Here is a 10061-nt window from a genome sequence, read left to right on the forward strand (position 1 = left end):
ATAGCCAATTCTACCTAGCTACGTTGGGACCGGATGGGAGCTGTCCCCCACCGTCCACCTACCACTCAAAACGGCTTCATCAGCCTGCAGCTTTGTACCAATAGCGGTTTTTATCAGTTTACCTAGTGGTGTTTTTAAACAAACAGTGTTGCCCCTTAAAGATTTGGGGTCCAGCCCTCAACTTAAACCTTGTTCTGATGGAGGCCAAATCCAGCCCAAAAACTGTCCCTCAACTTGCCTTCAGGAGGACCAAGGACAGCAAAAGAGCATTGATTCTGACTACTGGCTTCCCCCTAATATGCTAACAGAGATATCCCCTCACATACACTCCACACAATTCAGCACCCTGAATTTTAAAGGGGAACTAAAGATTAATAAATAATTACAACTTCTACATTATGTTAGGAGCTGATTTTCTAACAGCCCTATAAGCAGAGATGTCTTTGAAGATGCTTCTTCTTTTTGATGATCCCCAATACATGCTCTAAGGCTGCGGTCACTTACCTGAACTTATAAAGTAATGAAGTTACACCTCCAAATCCATATTGAACTTGGATACTACTTTTGGTAGAAACTTGAAGTCAGGCTTAAGCACCACCTTGCCTGTATCACTGTAAATGGCTCAGACGAGGACAGTGAAGCTGATTCACCTACCCTACATGCTGAAGTCACAGCCACTGGCAGAACCACTTTCAGGGTAAGATTCCATAAGGAATTTTCTTCTAGTGGCTCAAAGGGTGGTTTTGTCAACATGTACAAGACAAAAGGCAAATCCCAAGGTGGTGAACAATTCCGAATGTAAGATCTCCCTCTCCTAAGGGAATCGAAAAATCGTTGAACCAAGGGATCTAAAGCCCATGTTTTCCTGTTAGTGCTGAAATGACTGACACCTGCACCTTGAGGGTACTCATATGAAGCATCTCTCTCATATCCGGAGAACAGGAAATCTACCAAAAGAGGCTGTAGGATAACAATAATCTTGCTCCTCAGAGATTGCCTCTTGTGCAAATTTGTCCCAAATCTTATAAGTAGAAAACTTTTCTTGACCTGAGTAGGAAATTCACAACTTCCTCCTTCAATTCAAATTCCTCAGCCTCTCCCTTCCAACCTCCATGCCATCAAGGATAAGTGGTCTTCCTCCTGGAACTGCACCATCCCCTGAAACAGCCTCCCGTAAATCTTGGAAATTTTCTTTGATTGCTCCAGAGTCAATCTGTGAAGCAGCGGAAACCACGGTCTCCTTGGCCAATATGGAACCACTATAACCACATCGGCAGCTTCCAGCTCTATCTTCTTTAGAACTTTCCAGATGAGGAGATTTATTCCATGGTGCTACCAGACACTGCAGTTACAATCAAACGTTTTGGGATCACCTGTCCCATCCTCAGTCACTGAGGAAGGGACAGGTGTTCCCGAAACACTGCAGTTACAATCAAACGTTTCAGGGTGTTCCCGAAACGTTTGATTGTAACTGCAGTGTCTGGTAGCACCACGGAATAAATTGGGATCAACCCTATTGCAGCATACTAAGGTATTGGCGTTTTTTTTGTATTTGTATTCCTCTAATGGAGTACCATTTCCCCAGATTCTCTTGAACACACCACCAGCTTAACTTGCTCTTTGTGTCTTGAGGCAATATCAAGTTTTTTTGCAAATTTTTCTGTGGGTTTCTTACTTTCCTTAGCAAAACATTTTGCAGTGGTCTTGCATGCCCCTGAGGAAGTATAACACATATGAAACGCGTTGGGCTTTTATTTGCTTAATAAAAGTTGCTTTTTTAATTGATAAGTGTAACTGCTAATGCCAATCCCAGAACCCATTGAACCTTCTTAAAAACGGATCGTAGCACAAACCAGGCTTAAGAAACCTACGGAGGAAATCAACTGCCACGTGGACAACGCTGAACTCCAGAGACATCCGCTGAAATCTGTAACCTTGTTAAACCTCTGAGATGCAGCCGAGATCTGTGGGAAAAAGGAGATTTTGTTTACTCACCGTTAAATCTCTTTCTCTTCAGTCACTTGGGGGACACAGGGACATTGGTATAGCTAGTACCACTAGGAGGCAGGACACAACCATAAAACAAAACTGACTCCTCCTTCACTGGCTATACCCCCAGCAGGCGGAGCATAGGTCAGTTTGTACCAAAGTCAACAGGAATAATAACCAGAATTGGAATAAACAATCAAAAACTTTGTTAACCGTATCATATCTGACGGAAGTGAAGGCCTCAATCCAGGGTGGGAAGCCCTGTGTCCCCCAAGTGACCAAAGAGAAAGAGATTTAAAGGTGAGTAAACAAAATCTCCTTTTCTCCAAGTCAGCTGGTCAGCCGAAGCCTGGTTTCGGAATGCCCAGGAAGTACTCACATCCCTGGTGGAATGGGCGGTGACTCTGCTTGGGAGATCCTTACCCCTTGCTGTGTAATCTCTCTGGATGGCTTGTTTGATCCATCGGGATATGGCCTGCTTGGTAGCCGAGCTACCCTGGCGTGGCCCTGATGGAAGAACCATTAGAGAATCGGACTTGCGAATGTCTTGAACCCTATGGAGGTAGAACTTCAAAGCCCTTATGGGATCCAGTGTGTGCAAGGCTTTTTCCTTGAGATTTGCTGGAGCAGGACAGAAGGAAGGCACAACAATTTCTTGGTTGAGGTGAAATTCAGAGACAACCTTTGGCAAAAAGGATGGGATACTGCGAAGTACCGCTCTGTCATGGTGGAAGACAAGGTAGGGTGATTTACAGGATAAGGCAATAAGCTCGGAGACACCTCTTGCTGAGGCCAGTAGGAAAACAGTTTTCAAGGTGAGCCACTGGAGGGGCACAGAGGCTAACAGTTCAAAGGGTGGGTGCTGTAATGCGTGTAGCACTGTGAGGTCCCAGACAGGGACTGGAGCTCTAACAGGAGGGGCCACATGCGCTACCCCTTGCATAAAAGTCTTGACGTCGGGTAATAGTACTAGACGTTTTTGGAAGAGAACCGATAAGGCTGAGATCTGTGATTTCAGGGACCCCAATGACGGGCCCATGGAGAAACCTTCTTGCAGGAACTCCAGTACGTGTGGTATGGATAATACCCTGAACTTCACTTTGTTTCTAGAACACCACTGGCGGTAGATGGACCAAACTCTGTGGTACGCCCTGGCTGAAACTGGCTTTCCTGGTCATCCCTGCCAGCATAATAATAACCTTTGGGTATGCTCTCTCCTTGTTGGATAAGCAGAAGAAAACAACACGCCTCCCATACCCATAAGTACCTCCTCCTCCAACTACCCTCGTCTTTGTTTTCTTCTGTGGGTAAGTAGAAGTTGCAGGTAGGGCACTCATGGATTCTTGTAATCCGATCACCGGGTGCAGTTCAACAGCTCCCTCGACCCGAAGCTCTGCCGATATATTACTGTGCAGAAGCCCCTGCAGCCGGGGCAGGCTTGCTTGTATGCATACCTTTTTGGTGCTCTGGTGCCACCTGCAGTCGCATACCGGAAGTGACGTGACTGGCGGGACATTTGATCTCAAACAGCGTGGCTTCAGCGTTCTGCGCCTATGGAGTCCTTACAGTGCTACAACATGGATCAGGCTGCCTTACAATCGACTGGGTGAGTGCCCTACCAGCATACTTATATTTTATTTTAGGGTTCTGCGAAAAGAGCTGTTCATTTATTATTACTCTCATTATGTCCCTGCTGCTTCTAAAAAATGGCACAGAAGGCAGGAGAGTGCAGATTTCAGACCCTGTAGGGCATGTGTCAATCCTGCTATAAAGCATAAGAGACTTGCCAGACATGCTTTCAGGAATTGCTGTGCATGATAAAGAAAGAGAGTCTGCTTCCACTTCTACTATATCCTTCAATCTGGAGTCTATTATGCAGGGGATCTAGAACGCAGTAGCTGATACACTAAAGCAACCTATGGTTCCTAAAGGGATTATGAATCCCATTCCTCTGAGGAGGAAACTGAAAGTTCAGAATGTTTGAGGCTAATTGATTCCTTCCCTAATTCAGGTGTTAGGAATCAAGGACATAATTGACCAGGAGTGGGCGAAAGGCCCTAAAGAGTTTCCTGTTGAGAATAAAAATTTCTAACCTTTATCTTTTTCTTAGGAGTAACTGGAGATCTGGGAAAATACGCTAACTGTGTATGCTCCAGTGGCCCGTCTGTCTAAAAAGACTGCACTTCTGACTGACAACATTTTAACTTTAAAGCATCCAATGGACAGACAGAATTTAAGAAAGCACTGTTAGCAGGAGCTGCTTGTAAGCTGGAGTTGTTGCAGTTGCAGCTATTTCTGTTTTTAAAGCAATGTCTGTTTGGCCAGAGAACATTGATTAGGCTGTTATGGAAAATTCTCCTAAGAAGGCAGTCTGTGAAGCCATTTCTGATTTGAAGTAAGCAGCGGAATTGTTCTAAGGTAACAGTAGATTTATCAAGATTGGCAGCCTGTAATATCTCATTTACCACTGCGGCTACAAGGGCATTGAGCTTCGCTCCTGGAATGCAGATACAAAATAAACTTTATGTAAACTTCCTTTCGAGAGTAAGAGTATTTTTGGTAAATCTTCGGGCGATATTATTTCCAAATCTTTGCCCCAAACTAAGTGTTTTCAAGAGAGAAGACAAGATAGGTTCTTCCAGGCACAAAGAGGAGGCTAGATCCTGCAGGCCTGGGAAGGACTACGAGTCTGCCTGGCATTCTGGTCAGTTGTGATTTTTTTCATGCCACTAGAGCTAAGAATTCCAGATCCCCTAAAATTCAACCAAAGCCACAATGAGATGAGACTGGCCCTACTTTTTTCAAAAGTCTCAGGACAATTTTTCATTTCTTCAGGGAGAACCAACAGTGGAGCAAATTATTCAGTCTTTCAGGACTACATATCTCAACTACTTGCGAAGGAGGCAATTTTGCCAGTTCCCCTCAGCAATGGGGTCTAGGTTTTATTTCCCCTTGTTCCTAGTTACAAAGGCATCAGGAGATTATGGCCTATTCTAGATTAAGACGTATGAACAAGTTTTAAAACTTCAGAAATTCAAGATGGAGTCACTTGCCACAATAAAGTTGGTATTCCACACAGGTGATTGGTTAGCTTCTCTCAACTTAAAGGTTGCATATCTTCACCTTCTTGTGGCAGATGAATATCTGCATTTTTTAGTATTTGCCTGGGAAGGTCTCATTTTCAATTTCATTGCCTGCCTTTCTACCTTGCCAAGAACCTGCACCAAGGTGTAAGTGGTGCTCATTACCAAACTGAGGAATTTGATTTCTATCTTCTAATTGTAGCAAGACATCCAGAGACGCTCAAGAACCAGGTACTGTTGATGAGGTCAACTCTTATACATTTTGGTTGGGTTCTTAATGAAGAGAAGAGTCAACCAGTATCCACACAGATGATTATATTCCTGAGGGCTCTCTTCAACACCAGGCTGGGCTAGGTTCTTTACCCCAGCAGAGAATTCTCAAGTTACCTCCAAGGTGAAGTGTCTCCAGAATCTCAATTCTTTGCAAGCCAGGGAACTCCCTGAGTTTCTGGGTCTTCTAACTTCTACCATAAGTTTTGTGAAGTGGGCGAAGTGGAGAATGAGGCCTGTTCAGAGGTGATTCCTGGCTCACTGGAATCGGTCAGAAGAAGAGTTGACGTACAAGACAAATCCATGGCAGTAGTCTTAGACGGCAAATATTTTATTGGGGAAGTGAGAATCACTACATGTTTTCGGCTAAGCCCTTTATCAAGTGTGCAGGAACATACAAGGAAAGAACATTATTAGCAGTTCTAAGAATCAGACCTCCATTGAAAAAGATTGCTCCTCCATGGGATCTTCCTTTGGTCCTTAAGGCCCCCTTTGAGCTGGGTCTTGATATTTCCCTTTGCCCATTGTCTCTGAAGACTATTTTACTGGTAGCCTTGACATCGGCTAGACGAGTTGGAGAGCTGCAAGCTTTGTCTGTGGATCAGCCCTATACAGTTTTCCATGAGGAGAAGGTGGTCTTGAAACTGGTCCTGTCTTTTTTTTATCAAGGGTGGTGTCTAATTTTCATCTTAATAAACCTATTGTTCTTCCATCTATGCCTTCAGTTAGAGAGGAGAGTCCTATAGATGTCAAAAGGTGTCTCCAAGCTTCATTCAAAGAACAGAGGAAGTTAGGAATTCTAGGAGACTATTCATTATTCCAGCAGGTGCAAGAAAAGGGGAACCTGCGTCTAAAAGAACCTTGAGAAGCTAGATTACTAAAGCTATTTCCAACAGAGCAGGACAGACCATCACCTTCAGGCTTGAAAGCACATTCTACCAGGAGTGTTCCAGCTTTTTGAGCATCAGAAGCAGAAGTCTCTTCAGAGACAATCTGCAGGGCAGCTACCTGGGCATCATCTCATAATTTTGTAAGCATTATAAATTAATTTTATTTTTCAGAGATTCTGTTGGACAGTCTGTCCTTGCAGCTTTTGTTGATTAAAACATATTCAGCGTGTTATTTTCCCTCCCTTTGTGTTTTATTGCTTTGGTATTACCCAAAGGTTATTATTATGCTGCAAGGGATGACCAGGAAAAAGGAAAATGGTTTCATACTTACCGTAATTTTCTTTTCCTGGTCATCCCTATGGCAGCATACCCACCCTAGCTTGTTTGTGCTTAGTACTAAGACGAGGGGAGTTGGAGGAGGAGGTACTTATGGGTATGGGAGGCGTGTTGTTTTCTTCTGCTTATCCAACAGGGAGAGAGCATACCCAAAGGATATTATTATGCTGCCATAGGGATGACCAGGAAAAGAAAATTACGGTAAGTATGAAACAATTTTCCTTTTTCGTGCTGCGCACATAGTGTGTGCCACTGCCTTGGAAAAACCCTTCTGGGTTAGGATTTGGGTCTCAAGAGCCATGCAGGGTTTGGATGACAGATCGGTCCCTGAGTGAGAAGGTCTGGACTTGGCGTTAGGGTCAATGGTTTTGCCAATGACAGATAGAGAAGGTCTGAGAACCACGCTCATCTAGGCCACCATGGCGCTATCAGAATGAGGGTGGTCTGTTCTCGTTGTAACTTTCTGATGGTTCTGGGAAAGAGTGGCAGAGGTGGGAAGGCGTACGCCAGTCGAAAGGGCCAGGGAGCTGTTCTTGCGTCGGCATTTAGTGCCAGGGGATCCCTGTCATCTTTCTGTTGTGCCTGTTTGCCATGAGGTCTACCTCTGGAGTACCCCACCTTAGCGTTATCTCCTGGAAAATTTCGTCCTTCAGTGACCACTCACCCGGGTCCAGGGCCAGACGGCTTAGGAAGTCTGCTTCCCAGTTTAACAAGCCTGGGATGTAAATGGCTGACAGGTGGACTTGCTGAGCTTCGGCCCATTGAAATATGAGTTTTATCTCGTTTAGGGCTCCCCTACTTCTTGTACCGCCTTGGTGGTTGATGTAAGCCACCGCTGTTGAGTTGTCCGACTGAACCTTCTCCGCTTGGCCCATGAGGTCTTGCTGCCAGTGGAGTAGACCTAGTCTTATTGCCTGGATCTCGAGCAAATTGATCTGCAACTGACTTTCATTCTGTTTCCACTTTCCCTGTGCTGACCTGCCCTCAAGAACTGCTCCCCAGCCAAAAAGACTCACATCTGTTGTCAGAATGCACCAGCATGGTTCTCCTAGACGTTTTCCCTTGGTGAGGTGGGTGGTCTGCAAACACCTGAGGAGAGAGGACCTTGTTTGTTGAGATAGGTGTATCTCCTGCAGTAGGGATTTCCGTTTCCAGGAGGAAAGAATGTTCCATTGGAGATAAGATAGAATTGGGCAAATGGCACTGCTTCTATAGTGGATATTATTATTAACATGTATTTATATAGCGCCAACATATTGCGTAGCGTGATTCCCAGCACCTTCATGCAGAATCTTGCTGTATGTTTTGGCTTCTGAAGTAGAATTTTCACAAGCGTCTTTCTGGTTTATCCCATTCTTGCTGGGTGATCTGGTCAAGCTGAGAGTGAGAGGAAAGAACCGGTGATGTCTTACTGTGTCGTTTAAATAAGGTTTAAGAGGACTCAGCCATGGTCTCCGCCTCTTGGAGGTGGTGAGTTTCCAGAACAGAGGAAACCAATGAATCTACTGACTCTGACAAGAGTTTAGATGACTCCTCCTCGTCATGGTCTGAACCAGATGGTAGTTCACCCTCGGAGCGGTCCTCACCCCCAGAGTCTGATGGGATGGACGAATGGTGTCTGGGAGGAGTATCGCTCTCTTCCTCGGATGGAGAGAGAGCTCTGCATTTGGAAGGCCTCTGTCTAGGATTGTCTAAACGTGACAGGCAGCTTGTCCAATGACTGGGCTAGCTTTGGTATTCCAGTGGCCAATTGGGAAGCCCATTCAGGAGGAGAATGACCTCTAATTGGGGAAGCTTGTCTGCTGGCATCTGGAGATTCCCTCTGACTAGCCTGGTTCACCAGAGGTGGAGTAGGTGCTGGGGGTTCTGCAACCTGTTGGTGTGGCCAGAGGTAGCTTGTGAGTAAGCTAAGAAGGAACATCCCCCACCCCCAGGGGATAGTGGACTACACACTAACCTGCTGTGATATGTGCAGGAAAGGAGTAGTCTGGTTCTGTTGGTAACTGGAGTGGTACCAATTCGTTCCCTGTGCCCCGACGCTGTCCCTGCTGCAGTGGCAGAATAAGGGAGAAGCGCGCAAAATCCGCACCAATAGATCTAAGATGGTGGCTTGCACTGAGGGGACAAGCATGGCATCTGGCCGTGCTGCGTACGTCTGTGCAGCTTAGAAAACAATTTACCACCGCCAGGCGCACAAGGGCTAGCGCGCCTCCTTCCGTGCTGTGGCTGAAATGGCGGCACTTTTAAATAAAAAAAGAAGCGGCGGGAGTATGTGGAGTGCGCAGCTCCTTGAGCAGACTAGCGTGTCTGACCCCTGAGCAGAGTGCTCGTTAGTTGGCCCTTCCTCCCTGGTACCAGCTAAGAGCGGGGAATGTATTAGGAGGGGGGTGTCAGGGGAAGCCTAAACGCCACCTTGCCTGGGAGAGGAAGGATAGAGGCTGTGGGCTGCAGGAAGTTTTAACTTACCTCAGACCCAATGGACTAAATATTCTACTTGTCTGCCGGCCAGCTCCTGGAGATGGGCTGGGTGGTCTGTGCACACAGGACAAAATGACCCCGGAGACAGGCTCCCACGTTGGGGGATGACAGTAAAAGCCCTTACTCTGTGTAAGAGACCTGCATTTCCCCTTGGTGTCAGCGTAACTGACTTAGAATATTAGACCAAAAAATAACAACCTCCTGAGGACACAACTCAAACTGACCTATGCTCCGCCTGCTGGGGGTATAGCCAGTGAAGGAGGAGTCATTTTTGTTTTATGGTTGTGTCCTGCCTCCTAGTGGTACTAGCTATACCAATGTCCCTGTGTCCCCAAGCTGACTTGGATAAAAGCAGCGTGCGATTATTCTTGCAGCCGAAGAAGAGCAGCACACCCAATAGACGCATATCCCTGTAAGCGGTTTCGTGTTGCAGAGACTCCGCCAAGATCTGTGACGGTCAGGGCATCGGGCAAGAGCTCTTGCACACAGCTGAAGAGGAACGGCGCATCTACTTAAGGCACTTCTGTGTATGCGGCTTGGTGAATTTGATAGTCAGCAAGGCCACTGTTACTTTTGCCGATACTTCACAATATAAATCTATTTGCAGGCACTGCAGGTTTTACCTGTCAAGCTTGGTAGCTGCTCACTCCCCCCCCCATCCACTCCTTCCCTCTACTTTCCCAGCCACCTCATTCCTGTTGTCTCTGTAGTGCCACTCTGCAAGAGACTCTTACTACTTTTAACACTACCTTCTGCTACGTCATCAAACTGTGTTGCGATGACGTCACCGGGTACCACCATCAAAGCCGCCTAAATGCCTCCACAACCCGCAAAACGGGAGGTATGGCCCAGCCCTCAGCTGCTTCCCTGCAACCTTCCTGGCCCATCCTTGCTAACCCCAACTTCAGGGGAGCATAGGGACTTCCAGCATGCAAATGGGGGGGGGGCGGGGGGAAGAGAAAGAGGAGCCCCCTTGCTACTGGGAAAGTGCAAGACGCACTATAAAAAAAAAAAT

This window comes from Xenopus laevis, chromosome 4S (genome assembly GCF_017654675.1).
Source record: "Xenopus laevis strain J_2021 chromosome 4S, Xenopus_laevis_v10.1, whole genome shotgun sequence".
Taxonomy (NCBI): domain Eukaryota; kingdom Metazoa; phylum Chordata; class Amphibia; order Anura; family Pipidae; genus Xenopus; species Xenopus laevis.